This window comes from Cygnus olor, chromosome 4 (genome assembly GCF_009769625.2).
Source record: "Cygnus olor isolate bCygOlo1 chromosome 4, bCygOlo1.pri.v2, whole genome shotgun sequence".
Taxonomy (NCBI): Eukaryota; Metazoa; Chordata; class Aves; order Anseriformes; family Anatidae; genus Cygnus; species Cygnus olor.
The window spans coordinates 58,584,228-58,606,414 of record NC_049172.1 but is presented as its reverse complement, the minus strand read 5'-3'; the positions used below and the strand labels follow the sequence as shown (position 1 = coordinate 58,606,414).

At 41.0% G+C, this 22,187-nt stretch overlaps 1 protein-coding gene across 2 annotated transcripts in view; it reads left to right on the top strand.

Annotated features, from left to right (window-relative positions):
* Positions 1-561: 561 nt before the first annotated feature.
* SLC34A2 (solute carrier family 34 member 2) overlaps positions 562-22,187 on the top strand; it is a 42,689-nt gene continuing 21,063 nt past the window's right edge. The window contains exons 1-2 of one of the 2 annotated variants that reach the window (XM_040556837.1): positions 562-767; positions 21,975-22,028. The gene's annotated coding sequence lies outside the window, so the exon portion shown is untranslated. Of the gene's footprint in view, positions 768-21,143; positions 21,885-21,974; positions 22,029-22,187 lie in introns of those variants that run through there. The other variant, XM_040556838.1, reaches the window with a different exon arrangement.

Sequence of the window (22,187 nt, the reverse complement as noted above, 5' to 3'; positions counted from 1 at the left end):
ATTTCTCATGATAGCGAGTGGTTTCTGTTTCCGTGCTCATAGCACTCAAAGCCTAACACCCTGCAGTTACCTCTGTAGGCTACCCATGTGTGTGTGTCTTGAGGAATTAGCTGAAAATGTGAAAAGTCTGTAGCTAAGTAGTAAGAAGACAAAATTTAGCCACATAAGCCTGCACTCACAAAATTGTGCTGCTTCCTGTTTACGAGTACGAGTCTCTATTATATAATGTGCACTTTCTCAAGTAATATGCTAACAAGTCAGGCTTTGCCCCAAATTGAAGTGCATCTTGTAAGAATGAACATGAATGAATTCCACTCTGTAGTAGCTCTGGATTTTTATTTTTATTAATTTTTGTATTCTGTATGTAAAATCTTAGGGAAGTTGTATATACAACCAGTCACTCCAAACATTTGAGAAGCTTTCTAACACAAATTGCTATTTTTATTTTGCTAATGAATCTAATTTTTTTTAATAAGTCATAAGACATTCTCTACCTTTAACACTTCAGTGGCACAGAAACAGTAGCTGTAACTTGTGTTTGCACTTGGGATTCTAGGAGGAATTTTTGAAGGTGGAGAGAAAGAAACCGAGGTCAAAGACCTACAGGGCGCTAATAGAAAGTGGAAGAGACTGGAAGAGGACTTGGAAAGGCAAAACTCCTTTGAGAACTGTGAGAGAAGTAAAAGAAAAGCAGAAGGCTGACAGTGAAGGAAAAAGAAGGCAACACTAAGCGGAAGAGTGTGAGCTCCTGTGTCGAAGGAAGGAAGGTGAGGATGCAGCACTAAGGCTGAGATCATTGCAAACTTTGGCAAGACAGGTTTAATGAAATCACAGATTGCGTTATATCTGAATGTCACCTGGTGCGAAAAAGGGCGCGGCCCAGTATCCTTTTGTTTAGTAAGTACGGATGTCACAGCAGCAGGTCTGAGAAACTTGTCATGCATCTAGAGCAGGCAGCCTTCCAAAACGCTTCCAAAACTTCCAAAACTGGCTGTTGCTAAGTTTAACTGTGTTCTTATTTCCATAAGTATATAAAGAACGTTTATATAAAGAACAAAGGTAATGAAAAGATGCCTGATTGTTATCTGTGGAGTCCCACAGTCTTACTGGGCAGAGAGACTGCCCTATCTCCATGGCTGTGCTGTTGACCTGCTGTCTCTGGAAGGCACTGCTTTTCTGGGCAAAGAATCTTGTAGGTTTTCAGAGCATCTCTGGTGATGTTATAGTTGAGGGATGCTGGACGGGAATGAATGTGAATAAAGTTTGTGTGATTTGGCTGTTTGTTCATTTGGAAATGAGTCCACTGACCAATTGGCAGCATAGCTGGTGTCAGTCGGTCCCAAATGAGGCAGTTTCAATGTAGGTACATGGTGGGGATGAATTAAAATTTTACCAGCTATGGAAAAAGTGTGTTAGTACACATGCCAGTTTTCATCCATTGCTGTCATAGTCTTTAATGGAAATGCACGACCGATATTAATTACAATTTTACTTTACGTGGAAAATGTCTGGCAGTAGGAGTGTACAAAGTGAGTATAACACAGGAGAAACCATAGAATACACCAAATAGAGGTAGAAATTATTTTTTTTGCAATGTTTTTTTTTTTTCCATATTATGGTCTAACTTATATTTCTTATCTGTGAATATTTATTAGCAATTTTAAATCCTTTTAATTTTTTCTTTTAACTATAAACATGCTAGGTTGAATTCAGAAAATGAAGAATGGACTTGTGCTTGGATTTGCCTATGGCATTCAGTTCTAAAGTTATATAAAAAAAAACTTGGAAAAAGTACTTCCTCTGTACTTAAAAATGTATGTTTTTAAAATTTCTGTGCAAATTACTCAGTTTGGCAGATTGGCAGTGTGCTCAAGCTAGGATCTGAATAGTACCAAGTATTTAATTTCATTACCTTAAGAAAAATATTTCAGATATTAAGGGTGGACAGAGAGAGACTTGGAATACAGTCCACAAATTTTTTTTTTAAACTGTGAGTATTGTTTATATTGGAAACAGTTAATTCAGGGGGGTACTGACTTTGCCTTCATCAGTTCTCTTCAAACCAAGGCTAAGTATTTTCTGTAAGCCAGATTTTCTGTAGGCTTCAACCCACTAAAGTTGTGGGTTTGATGTACAGTCAGTTGGTAAACTCTGAAACTGCACGTGCATAACTCAGAGGAGATAATAAATAATAACACTCCCCTCGCTGTGTGTGGGAAGCTTTCCTGAGTTGTTGCTTTTATAGAGCTCTTCTTTTCCTCGAATGTCCTGCAAGGATATGGTGCATGTTCTCAGGTACTGAAACAATGAAAATGAAGCATCACAATTAAGGAACAAGATATGGCAGCTGCAATCTCTGGCTTGCAGGGGAAAGCAGAGTGGATAGGAGTTTCCAGCCTATTAGCAAACTTATGCCAGTGCCATTGTTTCTTTCTTTAGCCAGGGACAAATTGCCTAAAAGTGCTTTGCATGTTCTGGCTCTGAGTTATTAGGAGAAGCTTTCCTCTTGCCTTTCTGAAGCAATCCCAGATGTGTAAATGGAAAGTAGGTTGGTTAGAATCCTATATTTATATTGAGAAAACTTTTCTATGGGCTGGCTCATTTAAATGGGACTGCTGAAGTGAGAAAGGTGCTACCTACTGTGAGCGTGGACACAAAAATCCAGCTTTTTGCCTGCCCCTCTCACCTGCAATGTGTGCTGTACCAACCAGTACTGACCTGTTTGTATTCACTCAGGTTTCAGAGACAATGTCTCCAAAACAAGGCTTTCTTTAAAGACTCTGAGCTCACAGTGATAAATGGGTCAGCCTTGTGGATACCTGCAGTTCTGAGTGTTATGCAGCCTTAAAACTTGGCCTTTCGTTTGTTATTGTTCCAGAAGAAGTCTCGTGCAAAGGCTGTTCCATCCAGAGCCACCTCTTTGGATATTGTTTTCGTGCTGGTTGCAAATGGGGAAGGTTCAGCTCTTTCCTGAGAAGTCAGTGGGTGGTGAGCCTGCGTTGCTGGTTGGGAAACACACCTTTTGATCGGTGGCCCTGGAATCAAGATAGCCGGGTCCTATTATATTCCAGCTTGTGCCTGCACATGTCTGGTCAAAGCATGGTACTTGCAAGCTTCACAGGGGGTATTATTTATTTACTTGAATTTACTTTTTTCATGGTGCATAGTCTTCTTCCAGCTAGGTTGGGGTGCCCTATTGTCTAGCTGACTTTCCTTTAGTTCCAGGAATGTGACTCTGCTTGTTTTGTTAATGCTTAGAGAAGCTGGTGCTAAAGATAGTAACAAAGAATCATGACTACAAAGGTAAAGAAAACTAAGAGAAAATCTGGGAACTCTGAGGATGCGAGTCTTCAGGTTTGGTCAGTGTTTAGCTTTTGGATTTGGATTTTTTTATTTTTGATCAAATGAAACTTTGACAGATAGGTTCACAGCTAAGCTGACTCTATCTGAAAGGCTAAAGAGCTTTTCAAACAAACCACTTGACTTCTTTTTTATTGGATCATAAAGCTGTCTTCCCTGATGCTTCATGGGAATGAAGCAATGTTAAATGTTCAAGAGAGGCTTCGCCTGCAAAATTTGACATTTTTAGAAACTAGAAAAATCTAGACTTCTCAGCTTCTTTGTCTACCTTCATCTGTGGTTCATTGCCACACCAGCTGGAGAGGCATTTAGGCATTCTAATACTGCAAAATGTAAAAGAAAAAACTGTTTGAAGAAAAAAAAAAAAGGCATTCTGGTAGACCTCTTTCATGTTATTCTCCCATTCTGTGAAATGGGGCACTTCATTAACCATTAACATCACTTTTCTAATTATTTATTTGCATCAGTATTTCAGCTCAACCTGCTTTGTTGACTCCTAGGCTTTCATTACAGAGGATAAAATACAAGTAAGAGCAAAATAAGTAGCTCCTAGTAAAACCCTCAGAACATAAGTGTTATAAGTGATGAAAAATGTATTATCTACATATGGTGAAAAGCTTAACAAGTGCATAGCAGGGCTACAGGGCCGTAGAAGAGGAGAGGGATGGTTCTACAGGGGCTTTATGCTGCAGTGTAAGCAAATGCAGTACTTTGAACTAACAAAGATGAAAAATATTTGCAGAACATTTCTTCACATCTCTGGTTGGTGCAAAATACATGATCCTGTGAGACCAGATGATTTCCTGCAGGATGACTGGAGTGGTGAGCGAGAGGATTGTAGAACCAGCACTATGGAGCTTAGGCTTTAGTAGTTAGCATCACCAATTTCCCAAAGATTAAGCCTCTTATCAGGAAAAAATATCTATCTATGAGCATCCTATGTGTTCTTCTGGAAACTGCAGAGCTGCAAAGTGTGACTGGAGTGCTGCTGCCTCTGTAGTCTGCAGTACAGGCTGTGGTGTGGGGAGCTGCACCTCACAGCTTGCAATCCCTTGCAAGTCTCTACTTATAAAGCTAGCTTTTTGTTTTGAAATTGAACTATTTTTACTGAGAAATGTGTACATTATTGTTGTTATACAATTCTATTACAATATTTTATTATGCTCAGAGAAATGAAGATTGCTGTTGACCCACCATACAAACAGCTATGGGACGAAGGGATGCTGAAGAGGTACCCTGAAATGTGGGATGTTGTGATCCCTCATGTGTACCTGTAACTTGACAGTTGTGGTCACAATAAAATGAAGTCCTTGGGAATGTAGAAAGTAGACTCATTAGATAACAGTGGAATTTGGGCTCATTCAGAGAGGACAGGTCAGCACCAGCCACAGGAAGAATGTGCAAGAAGGACTTGAAGTAATGCCAATGCCAAGCTTGTCTGTTCAAAAGCAGTGTCTTTACACAGAACTGAACGCTTGGATCCAAAATCAAAGTGGTTGCATTAGAGAAATGCTGCACCCTGTCACGTAAGAACTTGTAGTTCGGACACTGCTTAGCACTGATGTGGCTGTGCCACTTACTCCTTTTGAATTATGTTCCCTCAGGTGTACCCCTGCTCTGTTTCAGCATTTTGTGGGGGCAAGTAAGGAGCTTGAGATGCACTGCTCTTCAACACGATGTGCTCCTTGGCACTTTCACTGTAATCTCAAGAAGCAATTTTTCTTACAGTCCTGCTTGCTTTAGATATAAGACTGATTCTGTGGAAGTCAGGAATCCTGAAAAATATAAGCAGGATGAAATTTTAATAGAATTAATTTGGATGGAGAAAAAAAGGGATCTGGCATCAATTAGTATTAACAGAGAATGCCACAAATATATAACACCTGCTTACTTCCTTTCCACTTTTGTGGATGTAGAAGAGTCTTATCTTTGTGTTTGATTCACAAACATTGGCCAACACTTGCTCATCCAGAGGCAACGCCCCTTCCATACAACTCTTTTCACTGACATAGGAGGGCTTGTTTCTGATTTTGGCAATTGGGTGTAGTACAATGTCAGTGTAGTTTTGAATGTTACACAAATCTAAATAGAAATGAATAATCAGATTTTTTTTTAATGTGAATAAATAGACATAAATAAAGATATGTATTTAGGATTGTGTGTTGCATTGCATCACTATACAGCTTTATAGGCTTACAGGTACAGCAACAAGTTGTCATATCCGGGTCTGCATACATCACTATTTCTTAATCAGCACTGTGTGCAAAGTTGGTAAAAGCATCTATTTAAAGTCTTAATGTTTCTTCTAGAACAACTGAAATTGTTTTAGAGTGCATGCTGAATTCTAACAGTAGTGAAGTACAAAACAAGTTTGCAGCTTGCACACAGATCCAGAGCTGTAGGCATATCCCCTGAGAGCACAATGCTGATGCAGCCTCTCTTGGCATCTTTTATAAATTCCAGAAATACACTATAGAAAATCCAAGCTACAGACTTGAACTGATAGAAGGGGTGAAACTGGACTATTCCTTATATCAAATAGGAGGTTTCTATGTCATGAGTCTGGTATACACATTTTTAAAAATTTAGTATTTAATCTTAGAAGTCCCACTGCTGAGGAAAGATGGAAATGGTGGAGTTACACAAGACTCAAGTATTTTAGGGTGTCTTTACTTTAAACCCAGTCTTCCTCTTATTTGTTTAAAGTCGTGCAATGTTGCTTAGGTTTGGCTTGGTTTTGGATTTTAGCTGCACATGAAAGAAATCCACAGTTACTTCAGAGGGAAAGAACAACTTCTATAATACTTCTGCACCACGTTTTATTTTTTATGGATTTACACTTGTTTTTCAGCATGGCATTCTTTTGTCAATAGGGAACATCTAATTCAGCCTTTTTGTTGTTGTTGTTGTTGGTTTGCAACTACAGAGCATTGGCTTGTAATCTCCTCATACCTTACAAGCTGTTTGTCACCAGAGGCAAAGCTGAGGTTTCTCTAGTATGTACAATCAACAGTTGAGCAACGGGGAACGTCTCCTTTGTCGTGCTTTGCATGCCATTAGGTTTGGGGCACTGTTATTTGTTTCCCTCTTGTGAGTTAGACATAAATTAGAGTTCCCAAGTATTTACTATGTTTAAGTATCCCATGGCATTTCTTTTCTGAACTGTGTAATTCAAAAGTCAACACCCAATCTTTCTTCATGCCTGTGACAACTGCTGATGTTTGCAAAGCATTGTGCATCGTCATAGCTGAACTCTCAAAGCGAGGTGACCGTGGTACAGTGCAGTAACATGGCTGTAGCGCAAGGGCCTCCAAAGATGATTGCTGCTTTAGGTGGGCACTATCTCTGCACTAGTTAAAATGTCCTCTGCAGCTCTACTTGGATCAGGCAGGTGCACCGTTTCAGATCTGGAGCTGGTTTGGCAGTAGGTCAACAAACCCAATACTGACTCCATATCCACATGTATATCTCAGGTCTCTGTAGAGATCACTGATAGACAGCAGGCTCAGACTCTGGTCCAGCCTACATCATAACCGGAAACATGGTGGTTTTTTCCCACTTCTCTTCTCCTTCTTGAAGGACAGTCCCTTAATAATCATAGGGCTTTGCTTCTCCTGTCTTCTGGCCTTACCCCGCTGCTCTGAGCATGGTTTTGGTTCTGGTTCCTCCTCTTCTCTCAGGAAGACCTATCCTAGGGAAGAACCTCACAACTGATATCTGAAGTCATCCAGTCCTTCAGCCTAGTCCAAGGGACAGGAAAGTTACTTATCACTGCCTTCTGGGAAATCAAAATGCCAAGGTTATTTCTCTGACGTAACCCATCAGTCAGCTGGGATCACAGTATACTGAATTAGTTCAGAAAATGAGTTTAGAGAAAAAATTCAATTGAGCAAATGTTTGTGGACTGCATTTTCCATTAGCAGAGAAAAAAAGCTTTTCCGCAATGGTACTGCGGTAAGTACCACTGAACACATTCTGAAAGAGCAGGTCTCTCTCCATTGATTGTGATTGACTGGAAGCTCCCAAGAGTAACCCTGTGAGGATAAATCTCACTATTTCAGTACCTCTCTCAATTACCAGTTATGAGAGAATGGTGGTTATGAATTCCTCTGAAGTGCCGCTTCTAGCACTTTTGTGTAATGCTCAGGGTTTTTATAGCTTCCTTATCTGTATGTTAAAAGCAAGAGTCATTGTGTGGAGGTAAGTGAAATAGAAATGTCGGGTATTTGTTAGAATTTTGCAAGGCATTGGCAGATGTGGCAGTAGAACAAAATCTGGTGACTCTTTTCTCATAGAAAGTTATACATAATGTTAAAAATCTCCCCATTCCTTTTTCAGCCTTTTATTTTTTCATTCAACAAGATGGTGACTATTACGGTAGTTTTAATTTCATTGAGTTTATACTCAGTGAGAGTCAAGAGACTAGGTTTCCAGGGTGTCTACAGTTAACAGAAGGCAGATGAATCTATTTTAGATAAAGTGTTTTATGTAGGGGAATGAAATGGCTTTTGGAGGTGTCCACATTTTTCCAGAAATGAATCTTGCTGTTGCTCTGGTGGCCAGAGGGTCTTTACACTTGGGAGAATAAGGGAAAGGATGAGAACAAGGAACCAGCTGAAGAGAAATATGACAACATAACTTATCACCTCTGTCACTAGGTCATCTAGAAATATGGAAGGCAAACTGAAGTGGTGGAAATTAATTACAGGTCAGTAGCTATATCTTACAATTAAAATCCTAGTTTTAAAGTGGATGGTCAACGTGTGCTTCCACATAAAAGGTCTCCCCAGAGAGTGACCTTCCAGTACCTAAAAGGGGCCTACTGGAAAGCAGGAGAGAGACTCTTTGTCAGGAAGAATAGTAATAGGGCAAGGAGTAGTGATTTTAAATTTAAAAAAGGGTAGATTTGGATTAGATACTCGGAATAAATTCTTCACTCAGAGGGTGGTGAGGCACTGGCACAGGCTGCCCAGAGAAGCTGTGGATGCCGCATCCCTGGAGGTGCTCAAGGCCAAGCTGGATGGGGCTTTGAGCAACCTGGTCTGGTGGGGGGTGTCCCTGCCCATGGCAGGGGGTTGGAACTGGTGATCTTTAAGGTCCCTTCCAACCGAAACCATTCTATGATTCTATGAAGCTAGTAGGAGTATTGAAAGAATCTGCTGAAAACTTGCCCTCTTTCTCTCTTCAGCTCTACATTTATCATATTTACAGGAATTGATTTTACTTTGTTTCAATGCAAAGTATTTGGTTGAATACAGGATACTGAAGGATCTTTTTCTTCTTCAGTGGGAATAGGGGATTTACACAGAAGCTGTATTTTTCCAAATGGAGACAGTTAACCTCAGCACCATCGAGATCGTGTACTTTCTTGTCTGTCTGTATCACCAGAAATGCCAGCTTGCAATAACGTCATTAAACACACAGATCTTTCTTTGAGTTCTTTGATGATATTCATCATGTCCATAAGTGCTTTTACCTCTTCTTGGCAATTCCTCGGTATTCTTGTAAACAGTCACTGTTAGATTTAATCAGATTTCAACATCTGCATCAAATGAATGTAAAAGCGGTAGTGTTGAGAAGAAGGACTTTTAACATGAATTAATGATCAAAGAAAGGTGGAATTATTTCAGAGTTTGCTAAGGTACCTGGAATATGTATGTGTTGTCCTCAAATTGCTCCTACGAGTTAGTAGAAGAGACATGTTTAAGGAAATTATCAAAGTTGGAAACTGTTTTATACTTTCCTTATAAAGCATGTTATGTTAAGATTCTGGCAGAGCTTTTTATTTAACTACATTCCTCATGTGGTGCTTCATTTATTGTCTATACCCATTATCTTTTATTTCTTCCTCCTTCCCTTTTTTGAACTTTCAAACTTTTGTATTTGATGACCTTTGTGTTTTGTTTGCTTGTAAAAGATTTCTTTGATTTCCTGAGCTTCACTGTGGCTTGGTGTTATTAGGATACAAATTACTTTCACGCACGGGCCCTCAATTCTTTTTTACATCTGAGAATGATACGCATCTGATATGGGCAACTATACAAAGGCAAATGTTTTCTCTCTTTTGTGACCATTAGGAGAAAGACACACATTTCTAATCTTACGTTTCATTTGGTGATAAACATGGAAAACTTGATATGCTGATTGCTATTGACATTTTTGATTGTTTCTCTTTGTATGAAGGATAACTACGTGGGCTAAATGAGGTGGTGTCTTCAAGCCCCTGCCAGGTGGCCATCTCTGCTCCAAAGCTAGCTCTGCTGACTAAGTTGCTCAGGTTATCTACTCTTGATCTTTTTACATGAAAATGAGCTCAAGTAGCTCTTGTCCCCAGCAATTGCTATTCAAATGACACTGCCCCCAGACATTTGCATGGAATAGCTGTGGTTAGAAGAGGATGTACAGTCAAGCCTTACTGGGAGTTACTCATGAACGAAACCTCTGGGCTCACATCCCACAAACCTTTCCTCCTGTTTGAACATCAGTCCAATTTCCAGTCCAAGAAATCTTTCCTTCAGAAGTTTTATCATTAAAAAATGCATGAATCACAAAGAGTTTTGACAAATCAGCATTCCCTAAGAGTTGAAATGTCTTGAACACCTCCACCTCTAACCTCCTTTTCCATCTCCTTCGGGTTTTAGGCAATGCTTCAGAAAGGCAGGTTGGGTGATCCGCTCCAATTTCTCTTGAAATGCACAGAAGACTGAATAGATGGCCAGTGAGACACTGGAGTATTACGTTATTCCACTGAGCTTCATGGAGAGCATCGTCTTTTCCGATTTCACTTCCAAATTCCTGATTATTCTTATGCAAAATATTATTGAACACACGTCAGTGTTTACTGTGCTGGCCTTCTACAAAATATAAATAAATTGTAGAAAGTGTTTTGAATCAACTGTAAGAGAAACAAAATTAATTGAAAGGGCTTAAAGGTGGAGGTTGGTAGAGTGGCCACCTCCTTCTCCAGGGTCCCTGAGATCCGTCCTGCTGGTTCTCCTGTGCAGTGGTTTCTGTATTGGGCAAGGCTCAAATTGCACCAGCAAGCATGACCAAGTTCCCAGGAAAGGAGTGAGAAATTTCCTGTGAGTTTTTATGGTTTCTGTTTTTGTACTCAAAGGCTGTGGAGCGGTTCTCTGCTCCTCAGAGGCTTTCTCTGTCCTGGACCTACCACTTCAAGTTTAGCTCCTATCCCGAGCTGGCCCTGTTTGCCCGTGCCTTTGGCTGTGGGCAGCAGTATCGAACTGAGCAGGTACTTCTCAGAGGCACGAGCTATGTGACTTGGCACCAGATGAAGGCTGCGCCAGCTGCACTGCATGACACACTAAATAAAATTTCTCTGCTGTCAGGCAGGAAAGTATTATTTACTGTAATGACCGAAAGCGTCCCCCATTTTGTTTCTCACGCATTTTTGGCACAGCGCTTTGTGTGCAACTATATTTGGAAAATAAGAGTTTCTAGCAAGTTCACATATTCCACATGCAATCCTAGACACGGTGTGGTCTTATGTGTTGTTATTTGGTTTAACAGCAGCTGAGGTGATGCAATGCTCTGCAAGGCAATTCTTACTTCCAAGATCTACCTAATGAAAGAGAATACAAGAAAGGAATTTTAAAAAATGAAATTATGCTCAAAAGCCTAGACCTCAAAAAGCTTCTCTCACAAGTGTAAAGCAGAAGGAATCCTCTGTACAACCCTTTCCTGTCTGTGGGAATGACAGGTGTGTGTTTTATCTTTAAACAGCAGTTAATCTAGTCTTTACTTACGCACCTAAGCACAGGGAGGATATTCCGTAGGTAAGTGTGTTTGTTGAATATTGCTCAGATGGTTTCTTACTTTCTTTGTCACTAAAAGAAATTTGGCTATGTGGGTATCTGTGTCTCCTGTTGTTCGCAAGGTTAGCTGCATATCTGAGGAGGAAAACAGGAAAGTATTCTTCAGAGAGTAAAATGCAGGGTAGCTACTGGGGTTGGAGACATGGGAATATGTCGACCATATCCAAAATGGAAGCAAGAGCTGAAATGCACTGGGAAGCCTGGTTACTTGTGAACAGTCTGAAAAATGGGCATGGGGAACTGGGTCAAATAACTTGGTCCAAGAGGGCTATAACATGACTGGGAATAGCAAAAGTAGTACGTTTTCCTTGTAAGAAGGAACAAAACCGTGATCAAACCAATACAGATATCTCATGGTACAAGGTTTCAGAACAATTTATAGGGTAAGAATTATTAACATATAGTAGGTGATAGAAAAGGAAGTCAAATGGAGGTAGTTGTGCTGAACCACAACTTTTTGGAAACAAAACAAAACAGAAAACATTTATCTTCTAGGCCTGATGAATTCCTTATCTGGCTTCTTGTGAAATGTTGAGTATATTCTCAAAAAGGAAAGAAAAATCTTTCAATCTGGAGGAAAAGTGGGACACAGATGAAGAGCTATCTGATTGACATATGTCAGTCAGTATTGACAGGGTTCAGTGTGTCATACCAAAAAAAAAAAGAGGACTATAGTACTATGAATCAGTCTAAACATGAAGATATAAAGTGCAGAAAGGGTGGATGGCAAGAATATCAGCAGTAAACTATTTGCATTAGCTGGAGAAGTCTAGGTGGAGTAGCTTATCGAGACAATAATTGCTATGTGCTGTCCTCCCGTAGCACTGGCAGAAGCATCTTCCAACCGCTAGCAACTCCTCTGTAGCTCTAACGCCACAGGTTAAATTAAAATTTAACTATGAATACCTAGCCAAGGCTAACATTCCTTTACTGAGGCTTGTTCCCATCTGACAGAGTTAATGCTGTGGCAGAAAGGGCCTTAGCATCCAGACTGTCCTAAAACAAGAGAAAAAAAATAAAGAAAAAGTGGAGCTGTATCTCGCAAACATTTCTAGCAATCCCTGCGATGCAAAGCCCACAAATAAACTATGCATTTTCTTATCTGTGAGTGGCTTTGCTATATCACCGGGAGCTATGGAACAGACAAAGCAGCAGCACGTCTGCATCTCTGCATCTCCAAATCTGAGAACTGTCTTTCCTTCTGGCAAGCTGTAAACACTTTGGTGGAGGATGAGCTCTGCACGTCTCTCCCTGACTGCTAGAGCTGCTGACCAACAGCTCTGTGTGTGTGGCGACAAATCGCAGCACAGCTGGACCTACTGCTGGCCGTGGGTGAGGAGCAGCTTACACATTAACAGCTGCAACCTTCCTGGAAACACACGGGCCATCGTCCTCCTTCCCTCCCTCGGTGCAGGCACGACCTTGCGAATAACTGTCAAACTGTCAGATGCGCATTTATGGGGCTTAATGGGGCTATTGTGCCGTTCCCCAGCCCTGCCAGCTCTTCCTCATTGCCGAGGTGTGAATCCCCTGGTGGTTCTCAGAGGGTGGTCCCATTGCGGGTGCTTGCCGTGCGTCCCGCTGCAGGAGGCAGTATCTGCGGAGGGGACGGGACGCACTGGTCCCAAGCCCTGTGCTGGGGCTTGTGTCGGTGATTTTAGGGCGTCAGTCGAGGTCTGTCTGCTCCTGGCTGTAATGGTGTCAGCTCTTCCTCCAGAAGCAGAGCGCTGTGGGTTGCTGTGGTCAGGCAGAGCTGGGATGGGGTGTCACGGGGTTGGGAGCAGGAGGAGGAAGGTGTTTGGTGAGGAGATGCACTGACGGTGGTGTGCATGGTCCAGCTGACAGCAGAGCATCAAAGCAAGGCCCGTGGCTATGGCAGGAAGATTTCCACCATTTTCTTAGATCTTGGTTAAGCCCCATACGTTGTTTCCAATGGCAGTAGTGCAAGCTGGGGTGCAGTGGGCAGCCTTGACCTACCCCAAAGTCAGAGGGAGCTGCTCCATGGGTCGATGCTACGTGATGCTGTCACCTGGCCGAGAGGTGGCACATTTTGAACAGCTCAGTAGAATTTTTTTCAGCTTTCTCACATTGGCCACCTGAATGTTCCTGTGCTTACCAGCGTGGACAGAGCTGGCACTAAGCCACTTCTTTCAAGAAAGCGCTTTCAAGCACAGGCAGTTCTCAGAAATGGTTGTTTAAGATGGATGTTTCCCTGGACTCCCCTTCAAAAAACAATTTTAAACTCAGGACCATCCAAAATCTAGAAAGTTTAAGATTGCAAAATAGGGAAGTGGGGAAGTGTTGGTATGTCACGTATGGTGTGACATCTGCCACAGGTAGCATTAACTTGTCCTTCATCGGGAGTTTCTCTCAGCCAGTTGTATCTCTCTTAATCTTCCATCTTCAGCATGCTGTAGCAGATTAATTCCCTTTAATGTGAAGTGCACTCTACAGACATCAGATATTATTATATTAGTATCAGACACATTTAGCCGTATGTATTTTCTTTACAGAATACATCAGAGATGCTGGAAACTGTTCTGTATGCCTCCTCAACAGATCATGCTGGCTTTGCATTAAATACCATTTATGGGCTGTTTTAATCCTCAGAGTGCCAAATGCTAGCTGAATCTGTCTATGTAGTGAATACTACACCTATTAGAAAGGGGTGGGATTAATGCAACAAGAAACAGTGCCTCTACTGAGTAAACATCAGGAAATCAATAGAACAGATGTAATAACATGCTTGGTTACAAATAAGTGGTTTGCGTGAGCTGTATCTTCTGCCCCATGCTACCCTTTGCTGTCGTCGCTGTTAATCTGCATCATTTCCTACTGTGCAGGAGTGCTTCGTTTTTGCAGGTAAGTGCATGAGATGCATCATAGACATGAAAGAGCAGCTGCAGCTAGTAACAACACTTACATGAACTACTTCTGTGAGTAAAAGCAGAGAGAAGGGGACTGGGTCTAGTCTTGTACATTTGGTGCATACAATCACATCGTAAACTCCACTGGAAACCTCAACAGTTCACTCTTTTCCCATTTTCCTGCATTCCTCTGAATGCGTGTACTTCCTATTTATTCCTTTAAGAGAAATACCCATGTGTTTCACAAGATACCACATTCCCTTCAGCCTTCATCTAGAAAGTGCAGCTGAATTTTTCCCGGTCCTCTGCATAGCTGTTGGGGTGTGCACCAAACACCTTTGCAGGACCAGGGACTTTCCCGTTCTCTGCAGCACCTCTGGGGCTGCCTCCTGGCACAGCGAGCTCAGACACAGCTCCTTCCTACCACACCAGCGGCACTGCTGGTCCCCGAGCACCTCAGACAGGCTTTGGTCGCAGTGCCCCACTGCCCTTAGTGCAGCTAGGCTGGAAGAGTCCCGGTCATGAGTCCTGACACTGTGCTCCAGTGAAAGGAATAACTGCAAACATACCGATTACATCCGGTAAGAGCTTCAGTATCTGGAGACGTCATCCAATAGTTACTCAAAATGTCTGTTTTAAAATATCTCTGAATATTATAATGCCTGTATTTCATCCTCTTTTATTCAATAACGTTTTTCAAATAAAGAAGCTCTACGGATGTTTTTAAACTTGTACAACGATGAAATGAAACACTAATGTCATATGTGGCATGTGTTGAGACTAACTTCAAGGTTAGAAGGAGAGAAGACATAAATCAAATCATATTTCCTGTAACCATTAACAGTTTATGAGGCATTTGGAGACCAAGCTGATAAATAAGTAGCAGGCCAATCAGATCATAGCACGGGGATCAAGGACAGCACATAACATATTTGTAAATGGACTTTACATAATTTATGGAAATTAGCATAAAGTTACAGTTTTACAACTCTGTAAGTGTTGGGTTACACATCATCTGTAACAGAGAAGCCTGTTTAAATCTTAATATATGCAAAATGACATTTGTTACCTTCAGGTTAAAAAAAAAAGGTCCTTCCAGAACAATTAAGAAACAATTCTAGTCTTCTCACAGCAGTAATTTATGCTTGTTTCTCAAACAAACAAACACTTATTTTTCAAGTTATGGAAGTCTCATTTTTGTGTTATTGTCACTTTATTGATACTGCAATGATTTTAAAGGAGTGGCGTTAGCTGAGTAATGGATTATTAAGGTTATGCTCATACAGAGTGACAGAGATACTTAGCAAGACTCAAATCATCAGCTCATTTACATCATATTATGCCAGGAAATTTATGCTCATCAATAAGCACAAGACTGGGGCTTAAGTTTGGCTTTTGAAGAGACTTTAGAGAGCAACCAAACTATGTACCCAGAGGTTTATCAATTGGTCTGTTTTAGAGATATAAAATTGTGTTTACCTATGCAGAGGAATTGTTCAATTTAATAGTTAACAACATCCGCCCTTTGCAGCAAGAAGGTTGCCTCTGTTTTTGTACTACTTCTTTTGGCTTGAGTGACAAGCCAAAGTTTGCATTAGGAAAAAATGTTAATGATGGAGTCAGATATCCTTGACGTATTGCTGTGTATTTACCAGAAATGCTCAAATTCCTGTTTCATGAATTCAGCTTAACAACAGGTCAGGGAATATTTTGTTTTGATTTCATTTTTAACTTCCTTGGTTACTTTTCCCTGCCTCACTGCTCAAAGTCTCTCTCTGCCAGCACTGAGCCCAAAGTTCAGAGATTTATTCAATACCTTGAAGTTCTCCTTTGTGTGTCCCTACGTTAATGGAAGTCTTCCTTTGGAAAAGCAAACATTGCTCTCATTACTCCTATAATACCCCTTCAAAAAGCCAAAGATATTTTGTGTGAAAGGATTAACTAGAATATAATATGTCTTACATGCATATAGGCAAATGTATGTAAGTTCCTCTAAGTCAATAAGAACTGCAATAAGTACTGTGTTTGTGGTAGATCTTTATTTGCGAAGGTTTACAAGAAGCTATACCATTAACAGATAGAGATGGTCATCTTCTTCTGGTGAGGTCACTCATTGCGTACATCTTAAAGATGGGCACCTGAAGTCTATGGAAAGTCTGTGGGAATAGAAATGGGAAGGGAAGGGAAGGGAAGGACTGCCATTACATTTCTCTGTATGTAGTTTGTTGTGAAGGCTGAGGACCAACATCCAATTTAAACTACAAGGAGACAGGTTCAGTTCCTGTGTCATGCAGAGTATCATCTTTACTAGACTAAAATCCTCCAAAACTACCTGTAGTTTTTATAGCTGATAGCAGGATTGGATTAAAATAGTTTATGGGGAATAGGTGCAATTGGGAGAAGTTGCTATGAGAGAAGGAAAACATTTTTCTGATGTGTGGCACAGAAAAGTCTTCTAATTACAAGATCCTACAACTATGCAGCAAAACTAGTTTGTCAAATGCAATAAGAAAATTACTGTAGCGCTAACTCCTGAGAAATCCATCCTTGCACTGACTTCTTTGAAAAACTTGACCTGAGGTCCATTAGTGATTATTATGACAGAAATATTAGCTGATAAGTACAAACTATTCATGTTCAGGAACTATATTTTACAGAATGTTACTCAGATAGATAGAGTATTTATTAGATACCAGAGAGCTTAATTTTACTGTTAATTTTACAGATTTCATTTAAAGATACATACAAAATTAGCATGTTGGATAGTTAGTTGTATGGAAAGTAAGTTTAAAGAAAAGAGATTTATTCTCTTGCCTTATGGCAACATTTCAGCTTTAGTAACTCAGCCAGAGTTGAGTTGTCTAAAAGTCATCTCAGGGACAAAAGTTTTGAAAGGAGATACTGCCAAGGATTCTGCAACAATAAGTAACAAAGCATTGTCACTGATAAAAAAAAAAATTCAATTTCTAAACTGGAATTTGAGGTGTTTAATACTTGAAATGTGCAATTACAATACAAAATTAGTACCTATTCACCTTTTGAAAGAGTAGCATCTTTGTGGGAGATTACTTTTTTTAACAAAATCCTCATACTAAGTCACTGTGAAATCAACCTTTTAGGCAGAAGTCATTTAGGTAGAAGATAAATAAGCATGGCTATGGTAAGCGGCAAGCTGCCCTGTGAGTGGCACGTGGAGGCCAGCGGGCTGGCCAGCCCATGGGCAGCAGAAGTGGACAGGCTGGGAATGCGAGATGAGTCTCCTCGGCAGTGTAAACACACTCGGCTGGCTGCCTGGTAATTATACTGGCTCATCCTGCTGCCGGCAACACCACGTCCAGTGTCAGCCAAGGGTTAACAAATTGTGTAGGAAGAAAACAATGGATTTAAAAAAAAAAAAAGAAAAGAGTCTTTGAACTGTCTTTGAATAATAAAGGAGCTAACAATACCTACTTTCCCGAAGCACTTTGAGATCTGTAAATTAAGGTTTACATAAGAGTGTAAATATTATTATTTATTTAAGAGCTCTCACGTTTCCCGTCAGCTATCTTCTCTTCGTTTCTCCTCCTCCCATACTTGTTGTTGGGAAGGTGCTATTTGCATACATTAATATGTGTCCAAAATGGGAGGCAACAGGAGGATGTGGAATAAAGATTGGCTGGGAGATTGAACAGGAGGGGGAAAGAGAGGGGGACGTGGAGTGGGGGTGAGACTATAAAAAGGGTAAGAAAGGTAGCAAGAGGGGAGTAATATTGGGTTGCTTTTGTGATTAAAAACTTTCTACACTAACGAACTCACCAGATCTTTGTTCTGGAGTTTTTTCTATTTTTTTAATGCACATTCTCAAATTTTAATTAAGTGTTCAAGACAAATGATAAAAGTTCAGAACTGCTATGATATTTTTTTTAAATGATCCGGGTTTTAGTTTTTCAAAGTGGTTGATACAATTAATATTTTTAGCATTCTGACTGAAATCAAATTCAGGCTTGTGCTGGTGCTGTTTTGCACAAGCCTATTGTGTCTGTACCATTTTGTCTGTTGTGTTTCTCTGGAGAGGGTAGGACGTATTTAGGGTCTCCAACAAGAATAAAACAATTGTCATTCTGTCCTTGATGGAAAACAGCTATCATGGAGGATGTGGAACAACAAACCCCATAGCTTGTCTCCCAAGGATGCATTTGTACCGGACCTAAAACATTTGAAGCATGTTGTAATGAGAATGAACTGGTTCTATAGTGAGGGTCTGCTCAGTTATTACAAAACCAGGTCCCTCTTTCCTTTCAGACTCATCACCTTGTCTAAAATTGTTGGCCATATGAGTCCTTCATAAAACACTGTCCTGTATTGAAATACTTCTTTTCCTTTTTTATCTATGAAAGCCTTTTCTGTAATGTTTACTCTTTCTGACCTCCTTCACTTTGCATTTTATTTCTCCCTCCCATTCCTGGCACATGACTCTGTTGACTGCTGCCTCTTTATGACTGTACTCATTACTCAGCTCCCAAAGTACTGTTAACTACAATAACTCCATTAGTTCTTTTGCATATCAGTAATGTGAGAGACAGTATTTTATGAAGACCTTGTGATAGGATTCAGATTCTTTATACATTCAATCAGGTGGTTTCTTACTGCTGTCAAAGCAGCCTTGTAAGTTCTTTACTATTTCTGACTACAGTAGAAACTTTGGGCAAAACAAATGTTCATTGCACGCTATGCCCACCAGACAATTTCCTGGTAGGCATTGAATTTTTAACAGACAAATTTACACTTCCTAATGGAATACGAATGAGGTAATCAACTAAAAAAAAAAAAAAGTTTGCATTCTTTTCCTAAATCAAGACATCCTATATAATGCCAGGGACAGAGCCTGTTACAAATATTGATTGCTAGAAAATACCAGCTGTATGTCAAGTGGAATTTAATAATCACAATGAATATCTGACTGGGCTTTTTCATTAACAAACTGCATTGTCTACAAACTATTACATGTGAATACTTTTCAGACAATAGAGAAAGCCAAGAGCTTAAACTCTTGCAAGTAGCTGCGCAAGGCAAGAAGGTGCTCTTCAGCTGAGTAGGGGCAAGTCCTTACCAAAGAGCTGTTGTGGCTGTACTTCACATTGAAATCAGCACCGATCTCTCTCTTATTGGTCAGTGCTTTATGGTTTTACATATCGCAAGAGGAAAGGCTAATTTAAACTACTGCAGCTCCCAAGTGCAGATAGCAACCTTTTGTCCAGACTCCTAAACAGGTTGAAAGGACAACGTTGTTTCCAAATGCCACAGACAATACCCACTTCCTCTCCAGCAAAGAGCCACCGAGTTGTTTTCTAGTTTCCCAGCATCCTGAATATCCAGTAAATGTTTAGCAGGCATCTTGGAACACTGAAAATTAAATTCAACGTAAGAGAAATACTTCTCTGCTGATCATAACTGAGAGTCTCCCTCAGCCTGCTACCCTTTGGAGGTCTGTCTACTGAAAGAGCCAACTCAAATTTTGTGAATGTTACGGTTAGTTGGAAACACAACCCGGCTTGCTCTGACACCTTTGCACCCCCCCCCCTGGGACAGAGGACCATTTCCGCTACCTACCTTCAACTTACGTAGATTTTAGTTGGACTTAGGTACAACTTGGTTGACTGTACTAGGGCCGTGGTTCTTACATCTGAATCGGGGTTGACACCTTCCAAGCAAGCCTTCTCGTTTGTGTGAGAAGGCCGCGCGGGACCTTGTAGCACAGACGCCTGTTATGCAGACGTGATTTCTCTCCTCGTGTTATAGCTCTTTCAACATATACACAGGTGCCTGGACAGAGTTCAGCTCTCACGAGATTGCACATGCCAGGAATTTTTTCTCATCTGTGTTTGAGACATTTTCTGTGCACCCAGAACTGTCTCAGGTGGGTTTTATGGCTGAATATAGACTGGATCTCAGGTAAACTGCGGAGTAATCAACACCTTTGTGACAGGAAATCCTAACACCTGAAATTTGCTTGCTGTTTTGTTTTTACTTAAATGTTCTCTGTTCAGGACTATTTTCTGATGTTAGGTCAGTTGCTCAAACTAACCCTCAAAGGGGGAACAAGGAGCATTGGGTTAGTCTTCCTCAGGAGCATCTTCTCTTGAATCTGTTCCTGAAGATGCTAAGTTAGTGCACTGGGCTATAGCTGTCACTGCCTGGTGTCTTGGGAAGAGTTTCAGCCTCTCTCCTCTGATCCTGAACAAGGGAAAGGCTTCTGGGATAACTAAGACCTGCCTTCCATCCCTTGCGCTGCTTATGGAGGCTGTTCCACACTGACTATGGAAAATCTGCCCCGGACTGCCAAAGACAGCCTCTAGATTGCCTGCCTCTCCCTAAGTGGCCGTGTTCTTCTTTCCAAAAGTATTTTTGGGGGAACACAATGGGTCTGATCCCTGCCTAAAGCATGAGTGTGGTCAGTGCATAGGGACTGTGCTTAGCAAATAGACGAACAGCGTCGGAATTAAAATGCTGTCGGAGACGTCACCATGTGCCAGCCGAGCCCACAGCTCGGCACTTCGTCACTTCTCACCGTCAGAGCTGGGTTTCACAAACAGTGACTCAGGACTTAATAAACCAACAGCTCACAGAAACACAAGGTTTTCCCAGTTAAAAGCTTCGTCTGACTTCCGACATGCAGGGCATCGTTTATAACCGGCATTTTTAAAGGTGATGTTAAAGTACACTTCCATTAAGGAAACTGAGCCTGTGCAAATGGACCTTGGGGCTGTTTCCTATCACTTCTTTCCTCTTCAGGCTCTTTTCAGGTCTCCTTGTCTCCATCATCAACACTAGTCAGGGCCATGGGGGGTGGTTGGCTTTACACCAGCAGGTCCATGGCAGGAGCTCGGTGGTTCTGCAGATGGGCTGTGGAGGCTCCACAACCAGCACTTATTAAACATCTCTGACACTGATACAGGCAAAGACTTAGTTCTGGCTCCCAGCACCAAAAGCTGCATGTCTCTACCGGGTTGAAAGGTGCAAGAAGCAAGAGTTTTATTTTTCTCGCTGAGTTACTAAGTCACTGAGTTGCAGGGAGATATGGCTGCGTACACGCAGATGAAGCAGATCTGCTGATCAAATTGCTGCTTTACAGCTTATTTTCTTGGTTGCCTGTTGAGACAGTAAAATTCAAAAGCTGCCAAATGCAGCCCTTCAAGCTCCCCATTAAAATCACCAGTAAAACAGGTAGCAATGCCAGTGACTTCAGTGCCTAATCTATAATAGCTTACTGTATTTATTGGATAATGTGCCTCTTTATCATAGTCTTCTTCCTTGATAGCATTCTGAATGCAATTATCAAAGGTGTCCTTACATCTTTAAATCTCATTTAGAAGGAGAACCACAGCCAAAATGCTAATGAGTTCTCCTTAATTGTAAACACGGAGCACTGATAAGAAGGAAACTCCATCCTCTCTTCTCAAAGAAGTTCTTACGTGTTTCCTACTTACACCGCGTTTTATCTGATTCTCCCTTGCTGCTGTCCTTAGGCAGATTAATAGGCACCCGAACAGACAAATAACAGCACTACTTCTTCTTTGCACCCTCTTGACAGGCTTTCGAGATCGCAAAATATTGTTTGAAAATTATTATTGGAAAAAAAGATTGCTGAATGATCAGGCAGGCTGCAATTTCTCAGGCTGGAATAAACCGTCCCGTAGCACTCACATGAAACACATTAGCAACTCCTACTTAAATGCTGATGGGACATTTTTTAGAATGTGATAAGTGTGAAATAGCCTGTGGTTTTATCACTCTCGGTGCTGCCCACTCTTGCTAAAAAAAGGTTGATTGTGATCATAAGTTGCAGGTAGGCAGTGCCTCCGGACTGTAAATAGGAATGTTAGTGCGTAGTGATTGAAAGCAAACTTTGCTCAACACCTGTCTATATATATTGCAGGTTGCAGTGGCTGCCCAGTGATCGTTCGCTCTGTTGCCTGGGAAGAAAGAAGTGGTAAGTAAAAACAACTAAGACCAAGGGTGTTTTTTTTTTTTTCCTTCTTGTTCTTCTTTTTTTTAAAACTTAATTAGCTCATAAATCAAAAGCTCTGCTTTCGCAGCTCAAGAAAAGGCAGCAGAGAGCTAGTGCAGGGAACTGGAGTGGCATGTGAAA